General features: G+C 36.3%; 1 protein-coding gene across 3 annotated transcripts in view; it reads left to right on the top strand.

The window, feature by feature from the left end:
- The window catches only part of LOC111514586 (uncharacterized), a 255,565-nt gene that overhangs the window by 134,309 nt on the left and 101,275 nt on the right, over positions 1-19,981 (top strand). The window lies entirely within an intron of this gene.

The raw sequence follows: 19,981 nt of genomic DNA, 5'->3' as shown, positions 1-19,981 counted from the left end.
AGACCTCGTTAGTCCTTAGCTCGCACAAGTTTCTCAACTTCTGAGTGTTGTCGTTCGTATGGGTGCGACATCTGATTAACGGGAAAACAGATTTTAAACAGATGTAAAAATTTGAGTTTGATTAACTACACTATGAACGTAGTGATTTTGCGGCGGGATCCTGTACTATAAAGAGCAAACTGAAAAGTTCACTGCGTAATATACAATACTGGAATGTCCAATTAGTGAGTAACTTGTCGTGTTCATAAATTTTGTCTACAAATTGAAAAATCAATTAAAAAAGTTGAATATTGATACTTAGTTTTCTTAAGTGATAAACCTTTCGAAAAATAATCCTTTTCCGTTTTCAAAACCCGTATTCATTATGAAAATCTCGCCTCAGACTGTAATATTTCTAATTTCTTAGCCGAGATAAGGCTAGCACTGTGTGTTAGAGTGAGGAGAAAAGGAAGCCAGACATACTGGCGCCGTTATGTATTACGTTACCAAACGGTTCACCCGCCCATAATCACTTCAAAAAAGTCTTCCGCGAAATTTGAATATTCCCCCTATATTTCAAACAGACCTCGTAACGTTCACGAAATAATCTACGTATAATATCCGTATACAATGAAAAAAAATTTTGTATTCGCAGTATGAATACCAAATGTGACCAACAAATAATTCCAATGGTACTGACAATGGACAATCTGTATGCAAATCATCATCAGCTCACCATTACGGCTGTTGATGTTGTGGGTTAGTGGCGTCTTGTCGGAATGTTAAGCGATTTCTCTTATTTACCCGGTGCTGGTTTAAATATTTTACTTATAATCAAATCAGGTACCAAATTGCTGTTGAAAAAGTTGGGCCACTTCAAAAATCGCCCAGCAAAATTCATCTCGGTGAATTTAAAATTTTTCCAAAGGTTGTTATTAAATAACTTCAAAAGTGAAAATTTATAATTCGTGAATGTGGCAATTATAGAATTGATGACTTTAGAAGCTACCTCTTGATAGAAAATTGATTTTTCAATGTACTTGTTTTTTTAATATCTACTATCAAAAATACAAATCATGAAATTATAAAACAACAACAAGAATTATTTGGCGCTCCGGGGCGACTTCATTAATTCCAGTGGCGCATTTGCTTTTTCAGCTGCAGGAAAACCCGGAAAAACCTGCAGCACCACATCACCTGAAGATCTTGATCTGCCAATGTCGTCTCTCTCATAAAACAATATGTAGGGTGTCTCCGGAGGCTCCAATAAATTCAATACATCGCTAGAACACTTGGTGACACGACTATCGTCAAACTTAAACCAGTCCGTTTCGTCTTTGACCAAGACGTATTAATGACCAGATTCAACGCCAGAACCATAGTGAACAATGACTGCATGAAGATTATAATAGTGGTCTGCTAGATTGAAGTGTTCATCTATTTCGAACCCTCCTAGGAGTTTGGTGCTTCCGTCAGAGGTTGAGTCATGTAAGATCATCAGTGTTATTATTAGATTGACTGGTGCCTCAGCTATACTTGTTTTATTATAACACTCGGTTAGTTTGGTGCATGTTTGGCAATACAGTCGATCTTCACCTGTTAGAAGTTCCATTTTTAGATGATTCAACAATAAGCTTTGCACGGACTGGTTATTAGTCGTATAAGGAATCTCTAGTTGAAGTTCCAGAAATTCACATACGTTTTTGCTACATCTTGAAAATTTACTACATAGTAAATAAGTGAGGACTTTTCCAGCAAAAATTTTACAAACATAAAACGAAATAGACTGTATGGAATCATTCAATTCAGAGCGATCAGGAGTATTGATTCTGCTATTGTTTTTCTCACGAAGAATTCGGAACAATCCTCTTGTCCTAACGAGTATCTAGTAGATTTCAAAGACTTCAGGAAATCGGTTGGAGGAATAGATGAAAGATTCTTACGAAACTGCAGCTGCATGAACAGGTATTTGAGTTTGGTGAATAAGTGAAAACATCCTCTTTCTCGTTCATCATTAAAACCTCGTTCTTGAAATTCTTCGTCATGAACAATACTTGTAAAATGCTATTCATGTAGCAAGTGTTTCCTTAATTATAGTGTTTCACAGAATCTGCATAAGAACCATTTCTCAAGCTGCAAATGATCGTTTCAAGTGATGAAGTTTTTCGTAGAGGCTCTTGCTTCATAAAGCTCTTCCACTGAAAGGGAACCAGAACCACGAGGACTGCAACTCATATTTGTGGGGCAAGAATGACCGAAGTCCATTGACCGCGCTGAAAAAGAAGAAGGTGGATCAATCACTTGCGAATTAACCTTGATAGGAGACTGATGAATATATCGGCTTGTTTCGAAGAGATTTTAGTTCCGTACTGAAATGAGGGCAATGCATAATCTCATCAAAATTATGTGAAGGAGGAATAGTTCTGAAGAAAAAAGAGGTAAAACTATGATATTTCGTTGCTTGGCCCATTCTCCTTCCGGGTTCATGAACGAATAACACACATTTGCAGAATAATGTACTTCCATTGGAGTAATTACCCCAAATCACGGATGGTATTTAACATTCTAGCAAATGTGAATTTTTTAGAAGAAGTTATGTATTATTCTTTGCAATCTACTCGAACCCTTCTCAACATCTCCATCTTTATACAAAAAATTGTGAACAAATTTGGGACCAATGTGTTTTCAAACCATTCCTCAAAAATATTATCTTCCGTGTTCTTATGCAGTCCTCAAGTTTTTTCCACATAATTTCAAAGAATCCGAAACCCATCCTTTACTCCCTCCGTAATGCACAATGATTAGTCGCGATCCTTTGTTTGCAGGCATGTTAAGGTGCGTTTTCACCAAAAAAGCGAGAATGAACGAGCATTCGTGTATGTTTGCTCGTGTTCGCTCGTGTTTGTTCGACATATTGATGTCTCGTCCACACCAGAGCGAATATCTTCAAGTTCGTAGTCGTAGTTGATCCATCTACTTTGTGCGAGCACCTTTTGATGTACCGCCTTCTTCTCGATCGTACACGAACAAGCATACGTTCGCTCGCTAGCCCGTACTCACCAGACGATTATTGATGCTCGTTCACTCTTGTTCGCTCGTGCTCGCTTTTTTTGTGAATACGTACCTTTAGGCGTACACATTCTCGAACCATCAGTCCACCCTTTAGTAACTGTGTCGTGAGTGTCATACCAAGTTTCATCCAAATAGAAAATTTACCGTTGTTCTTGTCTATATTTAGTTATTTGTTCCAAGTATCTGCTACGTAATTTCACTATTCTTTTGCTTTCCGTAACTGCTTGACGTTTGTTCATTATTTTAAATCTAAATCCTAGTTTCTTTATCCAATTCTGAAGAGTGGTCACAGCAGCTCACGTTATGGCCGGAAGTATTCAATTTCTTCCTTATGATTTCAATTGTAGGAATCTCATTGCTTTTGTAACAGTCGAATAATGTTTTTTTAATGATTTTATTAGATGAACATCTAAAGGTTTTTTTTGGTAATCCCGTATCACATCGCGTCTTGCGTTCATAAGGTTTGTTTTTTGACTATTTTACGTACAGTTGAGAAAGGAATTTCTGTCAAATCTGATGTTGCTTGTAATAATTTTTTTTTCGAAACCAAATTTGATATGTAGATTCCTATATACATTGAAACATACTCTCTGTGTTTCAATATTCAAATGCATCCGAATCTTGTTCACTGGTATTTCTTTTTCGCATTGTTCACCAGCGCTATTGGAATCACTACACAGGAAAAAGTCTGCGTTGTTATCACACTCGTTATTACTATTAGTACTTGTCCAAGGACGCCACATTTTAAACAAATAACAAAAATTTCAAGTAATTACTTCACCAATATCGAATTTCAACACTCAAATCGCGATCAGTTCCTGAACTAAACATTGACGACACAACGGCGGTACTCATCGCTACTTTCTATTGGTCACCATATCATAACTTCAAATTTAATTTTATGACTCCTCAGCAATTATAAAACTCTGTTAGAAAAAATTATCCAATTAGTCCACGTGGACTAATTCGTAGCGGCATTATTTCTTTGTATTGGTTTTTTTGGCCTTTGAGTTCGCCGATAGCTTTAAGAATTACTATATCAGTTACTTCGACTATGTAATCAATCATTTTTAGTTTAATGTATGTTTGAAAATGTATGTATAGGAAAACTGCAGTAACATTAGTTACAAATAAAAGTGGTAAAAAACATAGAAAGTTTCAATTCTCTTTTTTCATTATGATTTCCTACCACGTAGTAACAACGACTACATCCATTAATTTATCCATTAAGTAATGGGTCAGTCCATTCATGAGTTAAAGAAATAAATAAAGTAACATCGAACGGTAACTATTCATGCGTTAATTGAAATTACGTTAAAACGAATTTTTCGAACAGACCGCGTTCTGGAAAATTGGTATTTCCCGGAGATTAGAAAGTGCAAAGCGAACTCGTGAAAGGATCCCATTACTAATTTCCGTAATACACCGAATTACCAAATGCGACGAGCCGTTATCGTTTCATGGTATCACTTCCTACTGAATGTCGTTCGAAAATGATTTACTCTATTTTAATGGAAGGGATTTCACATCTATAGCTATCTTTCACCATTCGCTGATTTTCTATAGTTTCCTGCCGGAACATCAACTTTATCCGACTGCCGGCTTTATCTGTTGACCAATGAGCTTACATGGGGATGCACACTGTTGGGACATTGAATATATGAGTTTGTCGAGCGCTAATCCCCCACGATATACGTGTAAAACAAAGGAATCTGATATTCTGTTAGCCAACCGGACATCCTTTTTGCTGGACTAGCTCAAAACGGTTCAGTTTACCGTCATAATTACTTCTACGCCGTAATTGACAACGAGGAAGAATTTTCGAGTCCAAATGAAGTGTTTCGGTTAGATGGCATTCATCTCCAGCGGGCCTAATACTTACTGATTGATTTGGCGATTTTGATCCAAACATTTCAAATTTTTCAATGTGTTCCTGAAATTTTCCCAGTAATTTGTTCCTAGACTCAATGAAAACAAACGAACAGGAGCAAGTTTTGAGACTGCATCACATATATATAGTAATTGCTAATCTTGATAAAAGAAACATTACTGTGTCAACACTTCTAGATTTTTCTAAAGCATTCGATACTATCATTCATAATCTCTCATATGCTAAATTTAAATATTACGGTTTTTCTGATAGTTCACTTGCAATGATTTGGTTATATCTAACAAATCGAAAATAGAAGTATCAGATGTAAGAAACTCTGACTACGTTGAAATTAGAGCGGGAGTGCCACAAGGGAGTATTCTCGGTCCACTATGTTTCATTATCTATACCGCTGATATTCTAAAATCCATTACCGCTTGTAATGCTCAGGCCTATGCCGATGTACGCAGTTATTATTCAGTTTTCCTATAGAAAACCTGAATGATGCACATAATTTACTGAATAATGATCTTGAACTTATATTTAAAAAAAGTACCTCTCATAACTTGAAACTAAATTCTTCCAAGTCAAAAACATTAGTTGTCTCACCAAAAACTCAATACGATTATAGGTATACATACAAATTTGGGAGTTGCTATAAATGATATACCATTTATAGTGATGAATAGGCGAAAAGCTTGAGTTTAATAATAGACAACGATATCCGTTTCAAATCTCATGTGAATAGCATCCTCAAAAATACTTTCATTTCACTGAAAACTCTTTACAGCAACCGGTTTATTTTGAATGTAAAGCTGCGCAAAACTATGTGAGAATCTTGTGTTCTCACAGTTTACCTATTGTGATTTTTTTTTACGGCCCTTGTCTTGATAACGAATTTAAATATGAGATTAAAGAGGTTCAGAATGTTTGTGTGCGTTTCATTAATGGATTACGTCGGTATGACCACGTATCTGAAAAATTAAGAGAGTTAGAATGGGTCAATATGGAAAATCGTAGACGACTTCATCTATCATGTATGTTTATAAAATGATCAGAAATGAAAATTATTTTATTCGAAGGATATTACTTCCTAGATCTCATACATATTCTATTTATGTAAGGGACAAGGGCTTAATCACAATGCCACATCATTAGACAGCTACTTTCCAGAGAAGCTTTATCCATACTGCTATTGAACAGTTCAATTCTGTCCCTTTCAGAAGAGTGTCTTAGATTTGAAAGCCTATAAAAGAGTCCTTACTATCTGCACAGAAAATAATATAAGCAAGTATTGGTCGAACAAACATAGTAGTGTCATGTTTTTTCGTTATTAATTTATTTTTTTAATATTGTAATTTATAAGGCCATATGATGTTATCAACTCTAAATGAGCATCAGGGGGTTAGAAGTGAGAGTAGCTGAAGGCTAAGCAAGCAAGATGTTCAAGCAAGAAAGATACTATTATCTATATTATTTCTATGAAATATATAATAATTTGTAATCTTCACATTTAAAGGCATTATTATTTTATTTTACCGTAGTAGGCGCTGGTCAGGCCCTGTCCCTCGAAGCCTCGATACATTCAGGAGGGCGCGCCAGCATTATCAACCAACGACCACTCCTTACACCGTGGGGTAAGTGATCATTGGGTCCGAGTATCATGTGTCCTGAGCAAGCGCATTGAACCAAGAATGACAGCTTTCTGCATCTGTCCGGCTAAGATTTCTGCCTTAGTGCGGCAAGACGGTATGATTTTAAGATTCGAGAGTAGAGAGGGCATTATTCCACCAAGGACTCCAATAATCAGAGCAACCATCTTGACAGAGTGGTCTGGATAGAGTCTGCGGAGTTCGAAGAGAAAATCTCGATATTTTATCCGTTTCTCCTCCTCTTTTCTGAAGATATTCGTCTCGCCAGGAGCTGAAAACTCCACGACAATTATCGTTTTGCTATGGTGGTCGAGAAGGCCTACATCAGACTTATTAGCTTGTATGAGCCTGACGGTGGAAAACGAATAGTCCCAATAAATTTGGCACTTATCGTTCCCCACAACGAATTCAATATTTCCCGGAGCGTAGGGCAACACCAGTGTCTTGTCAATACCGTGAGAGTGCCGTAGATGGTAATATAGCACTCTTAGGTCCGCGTTATGTCGATGGATATAAGCCTAGACCGCATATGCTGGATATGCTGATACCAAGTGCATTAGGGGCGCCTCGCGGCAGGCCCTGCACCTTGCGTCAGGAATCTCTATACCCATCACGCGACTGCGGTAGACTAAGGTGTCGAAAACCATCCTAGCAAACCATGGTTAACCCCTCAGTTTCCGACTTGAGCCCACCCGACCCGAGAAAGAGCGAAAGTCAGGCGCTTTGATAAGCCAAGATCTCCAATGTTATTGAAGAAGACCCCATGCATTGGCTTATCCCTGTGTTTCCGCATAAGTGAGGTGATCTCTGCGGCTTTTATTATTTTTTTTTTTTTTTTTTTTTTTTTTTTTTTTTTTTTTTTTTTTTTTCACCGTAGTGTGCGCTGGTCAGGCCCTATCCCCCGAAGCCCCGATACATTCGGGAGGGCGCGCCAGCATAATCAACCAATGACCACTCCCCACAACGTGGGGTAAGTGATCATTGGGTCCGAGAATCATGTGCCCTGAGCAAACGCAGTGAGCCAAGAATGACAGCCTTCTGCATCTGTGCGGCTAAGATTTCTGCCTTAATGCGGCAAGCCGGTATGATTTTGAGATTCGAGAGTAGAGAAGACATCATTCCACCAAGGACTCCAACAATCAGAACGACCATCTTGACAGAGTGATCTGGATAGAGTCTGCGGAGTTCGAAGAGAAAATCTCGATATTTTATCCGTTTTTCCTCCTCTTTTCTGACGATATTCGTCTCGCCAGGAGCTGAAAACTCCACGACAAATATCGTCTTGATCTGGTGGTCGAGAAGAACTACATCAGGCTTATTAGCTTGTATGAGCCTGAGGGTGGGGAACGAATAGTTCCAATAAATTCGGCACTTCTCGTTCCCCACAACGGATTCAATATCCCCCGGAGCGTAGGGCAACACCGGTGTCTCGTCAATACCGTAGGAGTGCCGTAGATGATAATATAGCACCCTTAGGGCCGCGTTATGTCTATGGATATAGGCCGAGACCGCATATGCTGGACATGCTGATAGCAAGTGCATTAGGGTCTCGGGCGCCTCGCGGCAGGCCCTGCACCTTGTGTCAGGAACCTCTATACCCATCACGCGACTGCGGTAGACTAAGGTGTTAAAGACACCATCCTGGCAAGCCATGATGAACCCCTCAGTTTCCGACTTCAGCCCACTCGACCTGAGAAAAGCGAACGTCAGGCGCTTTGATAAGCCAAGGTCTTCAATATTATTGAAGAAGACCCCATGCATTGGCTTATCCCTGTGTCTCCGCAGAAGTAAGGTGATCTCTGCGGCTTTTATCTGAGCTTTTTGCTGAACGGGTTCCAACTCGGTGACAGAGTTGTAGTCACCTCGTTCAGAGTCGAAAACTATACCGAGTTCATCAGCTGCTCGAGCAGCTGCCCTAAAGAGAAATGCTCCAATTCCTGCTCTCTCATGGTCACGGACCATGCAGAGAAGGGGATCCGAACTCCTGACGACTTTACAGGCTGTATCCAGTACCATTCTGTCATGTAGACACTCCAAACTCAAAAGTCCACGACCTCCCTGTTGTCGGGGGAAGTACAACCGTGGAACGGACGATTTGGGATGCAAACTCCTATAGAGATGCATCATTTTTCGGGTCCTTACGTCGAGTTGATACAGCTCCTCCCGAGTCCACTTTACTACTCCAAACGAGTAGAGTAAGATTGGAACGGCAAGCATATTTGTTGCAGCAACTTTGTTCTTCCCCGACAGCTCCGATGACCAGATCTGTCGAAGTTTGTGCTGATACTTGCCGCGGAGAGAGTTTTTCACTGCGGTTACCTCTTGTGAGTGGCGTTGTTCCACCCCGAGGTAAGTATACGTCTCTCCGGCATCCAGATGGTGTAGGATGCTTCCATCTACGAGCTGCACATCCTCTCCGTAGTCCCCGCATCGTCCTCTTTTGAGATGAACCATTGCACATTTGTCTATCCCGAATTTCATACCGATAGCATGCGTGTACTCTTCCACCACCCTCAAGGACTGATGGAGATCCTTCTCTCCAGAGGCATAAAGTTTAAGATCATCCATATAAAACAGATGGGTGACCTTGTGCCTCCGGTTTCCGGGGGTGCCACAGTTATACCCTCGAGTGTTTCTGAGCGCAACGGATAATGGCAATAGTGAGATGCAGAATAGAAGTGGACTGAGGGAATCACCCTGAAATACACCCCTTCTGAAAGTGACCCACCCTGTTTGGACTCTTGCTTGACCAGATGTTATGGTGAAGCGAGTTCGCCAAAGTGGTATCAGTTGTTCAATGCATCTCACTATGTTGTCGGGTACCGCAAGGCATCTGAGCAAATGCAAAATGAGCTCATGCGAAATTGTATCAAATGCCTTACGGTAATCGATCCAGGCCATAGAGAGGTTACGCTTATATTGTATCGAGTCCTGCGTTACACATCTATCGATGAGCAGGTTCTCTTTACATCCAGCGACTCCTCTCTTCGACCCTCTCTGCTCATATATCCGTTCGAACACTCGGTCAACTGCGGTGAGTATTCGTGTGTATAAGATGCTTGTAAACAACTTATAACACGAATTCAAGCATGTTATCGGTCTGTAATTCTTAGGAATCGACAAATCTCCGCTTTTGGGGATGAGAACGGTCCGCCCCTCGACAAACCAATCCGGAATCGGCTGCTCTCCGTCCAGCCATAAGTTGAAAACTCTGGCCAGATGGCGGTGGGTACTTGGTAGTTTTTTCCACCAATAAGTGTTCAGCCCATCTGGGCCTGGAGCAGCAAAGTTCTTGGAACCAACAAGGGCTCTTCGAACGTCATCCGGGGTTATCGGGTTGCGCAGTTCATTGAGCTCAGGCTGTCGAAGCTCTCTGTTGAAAGCTTCGAACTGCGCTAGGGCTGGAGTGTCTAAGTTGAGTGGCTGCGGGTGTTCATAGATATCCTTCCAGAAGGATTCCACCTGATCAGCAGTCGGCGGATTATCCACAACACGTGGAGGCTCTTGGAATAAGCGAGAAGGTTTCTCGCGGAACCTAAGATTTTCCGCGATACTTCTCGCTCGCCTCACTAGTGACTTCTTAGCAGCCACTAGCATTCGTATCCTATCAAGGCAATGCTGTTGCCTTGTTATTATTATTATTATTATTATTATTATAATTATTTTGTAAACTTCACGATTTATGTAATTAAATCATGAAATAGATCAATTGTATCAAAATCGTCAAAATAGTTACAATATAAAATACCTGAAAAGGTATATAAAATACGTTTTCAGGTATTATATATTGTAACTATTTATTTTCGATTGCGTACTATTTTGACGGATTGCACACATTTTTTCTCACATTTTCTACAGAATTGTCACTATCAATTTTTGAAAATGTTCCTAACTAACCTATTCTATAACGTAAAGACATCTCAATGATGTCATACGCTTACAAACAGCACAGCCATTTCTATGGGCAATTGAAGATATCAAAGGTTTCTTCTGCAGTTGATAATTGTTTACAAAAAACTTCTCGTATGTTTTCTTCATTAACGTTTTTGGATAACAAATTAAAGTGGCATTTTTGCTCGATTGCCTATGCAACATTGATTTCGTTGAATCAAACCAAAAATAATTCGTAAAGAAAACCAAATGGTAGATAGGTACAATAGCTAATCGTTTTCCCTCTTTCACTCTCTGAAATCAGTTTAAGTTTTGAAGGTCGAACAAGTGCTATTGCTATTAAAGTTCATTCCTCTGAACAAACAACAAATTCCGTATACAAAAAAGGTCGTCTGTTTTTGTATAGGGATTTTATACGGGCATTTTAGACATATTGTGAAATTATATACTCGTATGAATTTTACATTATATTATTTGTTCAAATTCCAATTGCATATGTTACATCTAACATCATCACTCGCGATGATTTCATAGGAAATATTGGTTTAGTGACGTTTTCTTTTTCTAAATACCAGTGCAGATAAGTAGTGATAATGATTCCATACTTTTCCGAGAAAACTTGAAATTCTCAGTAACCGAATGATGGAATTTTGTTTGAATAAAAAATTATCTTTAGCTATATATAGGACGTTACCAATAAATATCCCCATTTCCATCGATAATCCAAGGAACCTATAAAAAGTTGATATGCCATATGAAATAACGAAAACGAAAGATATATCAGCTTTCTTAAAAGTTGGGCTGAAAATTTTTCAGCTAACAGAAAAACATTTTTTGATAAAATTTGGTTTTGTTATTCAATATAGTTGCCTTCGAAGTCGATACAATGATTATAAGATAAGATAAGATATACAGGGCTTTTCATGATGAGCGTTAATTAGCCGTTTCTGGCAAACTATTCAACGGATCAACCTGAAAATTCCACAGTATTCATAAGTCAATATGACCTACTCGCCTAAAATATTTTAGACGAAGCGGCGTTGTCGCTTGTACTATAAAGTAGCGGCTTCTTTAATTTTTCAAATGGAACACCCCGTATATAATATCATATTATGATTCATTATCGCTTTGTCAACAAATTCATATACTATTTCCTTATGAGGATCTTCACTCCGAGTCATATTTTCATTTGCCTCATACAGGGTCTTCAAAAAATGCAGATACTTTGATCTCATGAAAAAATTAGTGGAACTCAATTTTTTCAAATAGAACACCCTGTATATTTCAACATTTTTGGGCTCTACATCCAATTTTAGATAAACTTTGTTCAGATAATACTATTTCTATTTTGAACTGTTTCAAACGGAAATTGACATGGTTTCCTTGTTCATCACTCATTTTTGTAAAACAGATTTCGTTTGATGTTCCTCAATTAGTCGCAGATAATACAATGAAAAGATAATTATCAAAATACTCCTCAACCATCGAATGAAACTTCTCTTCAAACAATAGTTTTATTAACGCTGAAATACGAACTGAAAATAATAAACCCAAAAATTAATGAGTTAATTTAATCGTCAGTGTATTTCAGAATATATTCAAACACATCTCCAACTCTACTTAAACAAACATGTAATCTCTTCAAAAGATTGTCATGTGTAGCGCTTCTGATCAAGTCTGGAGTTGAACTATTGAAAGCAGTTGTAACTCTCGATTTCATATCTTCCATTGTTGTTATTGGAGTAGATAAAACCATATTTTTAATGAAACCCCACACGAAATAATTTAATGGATTGCCATCTGGTGTTCTAGGAGGCCAACGAAAAGGTCCATCATTACCAATCCATCTGTCTTCGAAGATTTCGGTTAAAGCTTCGCTGACCGAATGAGAATTATGGGGTGGAGCACCATCCATTTGGTACCATACACGTTCTCTTCCTGGTCTATTATTTAAAATCATTTGAATTCCATTCCTCAGTAAATCTTCATATTTTGATGCATTCAAATTATCATCATAAAACTCGATATAAAAAATTGACTCGTTCTTTTTGGCACAAAATACATTGAATTGCCATCTTTCTTGAAAACCCCTTTGGCGGACAACATAGGGATTTTCTGGCGCCCAATAATGACTGTTGTGTCTATTGAAAACTCCATTTTTTGTGAACTTGGCCTCATCTGTCCATATGATATTGCCAAGGAAATGTTCATCCTCTTGAGTCTTGACAAGTAACCATTCAAAGAATTCCACTCTACGAGGTAAATCAGTCTCTTTCAAATGTTGGACACAGTAGAACTTATAGGGATGCCATTTATGCTTATTAAGAATTCGACAAATTGTCACGTAGGGTATACGTATCTCCCTTTCAGCCTCGTGCAGAGAAGCATTTGGAAATGCATGAAAGTATTCCAAAACTGTTATACCATTGTCATCATCATCCACTTTAGTCTTCTTACGAATGATTTTTGGACGGAAGGTTCCATTCAACCTACAGTTTTTTAGTAGTCGATTTATCACATTATTATTCAGCTTCGGAAGTTGTGGATATCTTTCATGAAATACTCGGCATGTTCTACTTGCAATTCTATTGCACTCACCATAAATTATTAATAAATTCAAGAAATCTTCATTACTGTAACCTAATCTTGACATTATTCTATTATAATTGGTAGCTATCAGAATCAGTCAAAACCACCAACGAAAGTCTGATGTTAAATAATTGGTTTATTTATTTTTCCAAAGCACACTATTAAAAAATATTAATGTGTACTGTTGTACGTTAGAGACCAATATCTGAATGTATACAAATTGTAACTTTTTCTAAGGTAGGTACATACCAATTTTGAATTGACTGATTTGAGACAGTTAAAAAACTGGATGAAAAAGAAATATTACTAAGAATTAAAAAAAATGTTGAATATCCAAAATAAGTGATGAATTCAAAAAAACGAGCAAGAAAACAGCAGTTTCCGTTTGAAACAGTTTATCTCGAAAACGCTTGAAAATAGAAATAGTATTATCTAAACAAAGTTAATCTAAAATTGAATGTAGAGCTCAAAAATGTTGAAATATACAGGGTGTTCCATTTGAAAAATTGAGTTCCACTCATTTTTTCATGAGATCAAAGTATCTGCATTTTTTGAAGACCCTGTATGAGGCAAATGGAAATATGACTCGGAGTGAAGATCCTCATAGTATCACTACACTCCATTTCAAATTTGATAGTTTTAGTGCAAGAGAGATCAAGATTGTCAGCATTTATAAAAGTTCATGTTTGGTAAAAAAAATATCGAAATTAATTTATATCTTCTAAACGGTAATAGATAGGTATAGGAAAATAGTATATGAATTTGTTTACAAAGTGATAATGAATCATAATATGATATTATATACGGGGTGTTCCATTTGAAAAATCAAAGAAGACGCTACTTTATAGTAGAAGCGACAACGCCGCTTCGTCTGAAATATTTTAGGCGTGTAGGTCATATTGATTTATGCATACTGTGAAATTTTCAGATTGATCCGTTGAATAGTTTGTCAGAATCGGCTAAATAACGCTCATCATGAAAAGCCCTGTATATTTCTTCTTTTTAGGTACACATGGTATACATAAGACAGGTCAATATAAAAAACATAAAAGCTGTAAATCAAAGATAATTATAGAAACATATACCAATACAGTCGCACTTTTCTTTATGATTTAAAAAATCATAAGTGAATAAAAATTGTTATCCAATAAAAATGTCTTCAATTGTTTTTTAAACTTTTTGTGATCGGGAATATCTTAATTTTTCTTGGAAGGTGGTTGAAAGCCATTGCCCCGACATATCTTGCCGATTTTTTGTATTCCGCCGGATTACATTTTCTAACATGAATTTCATGGTTTTTTCTGGTGGGGTAATCGTGTATTTCGTGAAGTATGACAAATTTGCGTGGAAGTAAGACAGTAATTTATGAAGATAGATACCAAATACCGTCAGAATTTTATTTTTCAAGTGATCATCTTTCTCTTGAAGATGATCACTTGGTGATCGAAACACGTGTCGAGGTGTTAAAAATAACGATTTGGTGTTGGGAAAAAACTCCATTAATATTCATTACTACACCAAAGTTTCCAAATACTGCATCACAAAAACATACCAACTGTTGACATTTTTGTGAGAAAATATAAGTTGTCGCAGTCGAGTTTCACCAAAATTCCATTTGCTTCTCCATCATATAGTTCGAGTGAAAAAGTCATGAAAGTGTTTGTAAAGTTTATCTACAGGAAGTAAATTGTTGTTCGTAGTAATGCCATCAACATTAATGATGATGATGGCAGATGAACTGTTTTCTGCACAATTTCGCTGGACCGTGACTGTTTTTTTTTATTTTTCTGCCATATAGATGCTGGAGAAGCCGACATAATTAATACTATCCTAATCATTAATTATATGTGTCGCGTCGATTGAACTTGTTCTTTTTCACTCCAGTGAACCATGTCGCACAATGCAGGGGCGTCTACAATGCTACAGGACTCATTGTGGCAATATAATGGGTTCGGCTTAGTATCCATAACCAGGGTCAAGGTTCGACGGCTCGGAGAACCTTTCAAAAATAAAACTAATAATAACATACTTTTCGGTACACGAGTAGCAGGGATGTAATTGTTCGTATACCCGCTTTCATTCGCTTATTGCGTTTATTGCATCCGCTTGTCGCAATTTCGTTGTAAATACTATTATTCGTTTATTTAGTTAAACCAGTCGGTGTTTTAATGACATGCACTGCACATCCTTTGTTTAATTTATTTATAACGTGGTATGGTCAGTGAACGAAAGCTATTTGCAATCGCCTTTTTTCGTTTCGATTCTTTCAGTTCCGGATTCACATAGAACAATGGTTGATGACTCCCATTGTGCGTTTATGTTGCTGAATATGCTGAACATTCATTGAATGTAACGCTCACTTCTCAAAGACAAGATGTCCCACCAATAAACATTTTTATCATGTGAAAACATAAATGCCCATAATAATTACTCTTATAAATAATCTTATCTCATTTCACCGACAAAAATGAAAATAAAATGCAGAATGTTTGCTTGACCTACGCCCAAAATAAAATATGTTTATCGGTCACTGTTATTAAAAATAAGTTTGGAAACGCTGTTGTGGGAAGGTGTGAAAAATATGAAATTCTTCGAGTGAAACTCTCACGAATTATCCAACCTCTCAGACACAAGTCAATAAGAATGAATGAAATAGCATTGAATCGTGCATAATAAATTTTCCACTGAAAACCGTCCAACTAGTTCCTAATACTAGACTAATACTAGAAAATTACACTAAAGTACGCTATTTTTACTGGATTGTTAAGAACTTTAATTTATTGTTTTCTTGAGTTAAAATTGTTTTTATGATAAAATATACATAACAGATTGGCTATTAAAAAAAATCAAGTTGCTTGCTTCCATCATTATGAAAGAATGATGTTTATTTTTTCCTAAATATACAGTGTCACACATAAAGTCCGCATCAAATGGGATTTTTTTTGGTTCATCTCTTCAAGCAACTTTTGATATCTCCATTAGGTTGTGCTTTGAAAATGATGCCAAATGACATGCATATTACCGATCAAGTGATTTTTCTTCCCTGTCAAATTTGACATTTTTTCCAAAAAATGTTCAGAAAAGCAGTTATTGCTCGAAATTTCGAAAATCGGTAAAGAGAAAAGATGATTGTTTTTTCATTTTTTACCCGTATACCAATTTTTAGCTCTCTAGTACAAATTTAGTTTTTGTACAGTTTTTCGAAAATTTGACATTTGCCGATTTCTCAAATTTAGCCAACCTCAACAAAGTTAGTGCTTCATGCCTAACTTATCTTTCCAACGCATTTTTATTACCAATTGCAATTCTAAATACAACTTATTTCGCAAAATTTTAAAACACCAGAAAAAATTATGCCAAAAATGATGCAAAGTTGATACAGTTTTTAAAAACAGATAAATATTTCACTTTATTTCTACTTTTTGCCAAATAGCTTGATACATAAGCATAATTAAAAAACAATATCAATGAAAAGTCAATAATTTATTCTTTACTGCACTTTTCAAACAGTTAAATTTTGATTTACTAATTACGAAAAATTACAACGGAATTAAACTAAGGGAAGGAATTATACGAAAGTAATTTCACATTTACTAAATATCTTTTATGAGGTATGAATGAACAAAATTACTTCAGAAATCAATTTCGATTTTGTTGCCTAGAAAACTAAACCGTAAAAAATTCTTACAAATATCTGTTACAATAAAGTTATAATTTAAATTAAGAACACTAAATCAAATCGAAACTTATGCCTAAACCATGTAAATACCAATATAAATACAAAATAAAAAGTCACATTTTGGTGTGCCTTCCACCACGTTCAATGCAATCAATTGTCCTTTTCAAAACATCTTTAACTGCATTCTTTATACTACGGGGTTTCGTGCTTACAACACATTCTCGAATAACTGCCTCTAAATGGTTTATATCTCGAAAAGGTTTGTTTTAAGTAACCCCACAAGAAGAAATCTAGTGGGGTTATATCAGGAGATCTAGGCGGCCAAAAGTGTTCCATATTGCGACTGATTACTTTGCCCCTAAATATTTCCAAAAGACGCTCTTTAACCACCCTTGTAGTATGAATAGGTGCACCATCACACTGATACCACACATTTCTTACTTGAAGGGGCATATTATCCAAAACTTCAGCTAGTTCGGTATTCACAAAGTGTAGGTAGTCGGCAGAATTTAAATTATGTCTGAAAAAGTATGGTCCTATAATTTGATCGTTCAATATGCCACACCATACATTCGTCTTGAACGAATATTGATCTCGACATTCGATTACGAAATGTGGGTTTTCTTTTGCCCGCCACCTGCAGTTTTGCGAGCTCACAACGCCATTTGAAGAGAAGGTCGCTTCATCTGTCCATAAAATTTGATAAGGAAAATGATAATTTTCTTCTTTTTCCCCTTGAAACCAAAAAGAAAAATATAAGCGCATATCGAAGTCCCTTTCTTTTAACGTATTGATAAATTTCGGTTTATTAGGCGTAAATTTATTTTTGTGTAAAATACGTCGCACACTCTCTCGGTCAACATCTGTTCTCTCTGCAATATTTCGAATACTTGTTTTTTTATTTTCTACGACATCCAAACATATTTCAAATTCCACTTCTTCAGTATGTCTAGAAGGCTGATGTGCTTTTCTCAAATTACTCTCAACCGAACCAGTAGATTTAAACTTAGCTATTATCCTACTAACTGTTGACTGATGAATATTTCTTGCAGGATGTCTGGCATTGAAAATATTGAAAATATCAGCTACTTGTCGGTGACCGGTATTCTCGCCGCATATTAAAACGATTTCAATTTTCTCTTGAAGATTCATCATTTTTAACAACACACTAGACAACGAATAAACTATTTTAAATCTAAAACTGATAAACACTATTTTGAGTTATTCAACAAATGTCATATGACAATAAAATATTTTGCTTATTCAGTTCTGTTCAATTGTTTCCACAGTGCCCTTAGTTTAATTTCGTTGTAATTTTTCGAAATTAGTAAATCAAAGTTTAACTGTTTGAAAAGTGCAGTAAAGAATAAATTATTGACTTTTCATTGATATTGTTTTTCAATTATGCTCATGTATCAAGCTATTTCGCAAAAAGTAGAAATAAAGTGAAATATTTATCTGTTTTTAAAAACTGTATCAACTTTGCATCATTTTTGGCATGATTTTTTCTGGTGTTTTAAATTTTTGCGAAATAAGTTGTATTTAGAATTGCAATTGGTAATAAAAATGCGTTGGAAAGATAAGTTAGGCATAAAGCACTAACTTTGTGGAGGTTTGACTAAATTTGAGAAATCAGCAAATGTCAAATTTTCGAAAAACTGTAAAAAAACTAAATTTGTACTAGAGAGCTAAAAGTTGGTATATGGGTAAAAAATGAAAAAACAATCATCTTTTCTCTTTACCGATTTTCGAAATTTCGAGCAATAACTGCTTTTCTGAACATTTTTTGGAAAAAATGTCAAATTTGACAGGGAAGAAAAATCACTTGATCGGTCGTCATTTGGCATCATTTTTAAAGCACAACCTAATGGAGATATCAAAAGTTGCTTGAAGAGATGAAAAAAAAAATCCCATTTGATGCGGACTTTATGTGTGACACTGTATATTAATAGTTGTCTGTAATTTATATTCATACGTTGGTTGTTAATCCATCTGAACTATTCTTTAAATATTTTCTGTATCATATATTCAAGGTTTTACTTTTCATTCCCTATTTTTAAATTGATTTTGAACACACCATTATTTATTAATTTATTTATTCATCCAAACAGGCTGATTAGCCTAAATACATGGATACAACATAAAGAGAATATACGGTGTGTAAAAGCCAAATGGAATAAATTCATTATTTCGGTTACGGTACGGTACATATTTTAACAAAATCCCGAAACACGTCAAATTTAAATGATAATTTGACAAACTTCAACAGAAAAATACTACCCCTACCTTCAACCCCTGTACAACCCCCAATTTTTTGAATGGGAAGTATAGGCTTGTGATATATCTTCTATTCAAAAATGTTATCACTTTCAAGTCATTGCAATATATTCAAAACGAATTTCATGTTGGGGTATTGATAATAAGAAAGTAAGCAAAAACCATAGCAATGTTCTTTTCAGATAGTATCCTTTAAAAAACTGTAAATAATTTCTGTGGCAACGTCAGTTTAAAACGCCTTGTCAACTTGTTTTGTATGTTAAATCAGTTGTCAGTATTTTAATTCAAGTTTAAAGTTTGTTAACTTCAAGTCTGACAAATGGTTAGATTAACGGAAATGCATAAAAAACAGTTTTATTTCATGAGAAATGACCTAATTTACCTCCCAAATCTCAAGGAAAGCAAAATAGAGAAGCAGTTTCGCGAGCTTGGTCATGTGGGGCATATAAAAAAGCAGCTGCCAATGCAATGAGTGATGAACTCTAATTAGATATGATGCTTGAGTTTGACGAAAACCCACATACATCGAGTAGACAGGCATCCACTACATTCAATGTTAGCCATACATCGATAGTAAACATATTAAAAGAAAATCAAATGTTTCCCTATAAAATGATACCTACTATTTTTGTGAGCAAATGATGGACATGTTGGATAACAATATCATCCAATTATCTCTCTTAACGGTAATGCTAATCGGAGAAATTGCCGCTACTGGTCAACAGAAATTCTTCACTCGATGAAAGAAGAACACACGCAAGACCCTCGAAAGGTTAATGTTGTAGATTGTAGGGATTGTAGAAAACCATCTCATTGGTCACTTTTTCATTGAGGGCAACTTGAATGGCGATAATTATTTGGCAGTACTTCAAAATAATGTCATTCTAAGTTTAGCAAATTTATATCCTAATCCGGGAAACCCTCAAGTTTCAGTGAATACGATATGGTTTCAGCATGATGCAGCACCACCAC

This window comes from Leptinotarsa decemlineata, unplaced genomic scaffold (assembly GCF_025532065.1).
Source record: "Leptinotarsa decemlineata unplaced genomic scaffold, Ldec_3_MD MMD2_tig00026294_RagTag_RagTag, whole genome shotgun sequence".
Taxonomy (NCBI): domain Eukaryota; kingdom Metazoa; phylum Arthropoda; class Insecta; order Coleoptera; family Chrysomelidae; genus Leptinotarsa; species Leptinotarsa decemlineata.
This window is presented reverse-complemented; position numbering and strand designations above follow the sequence as displayed.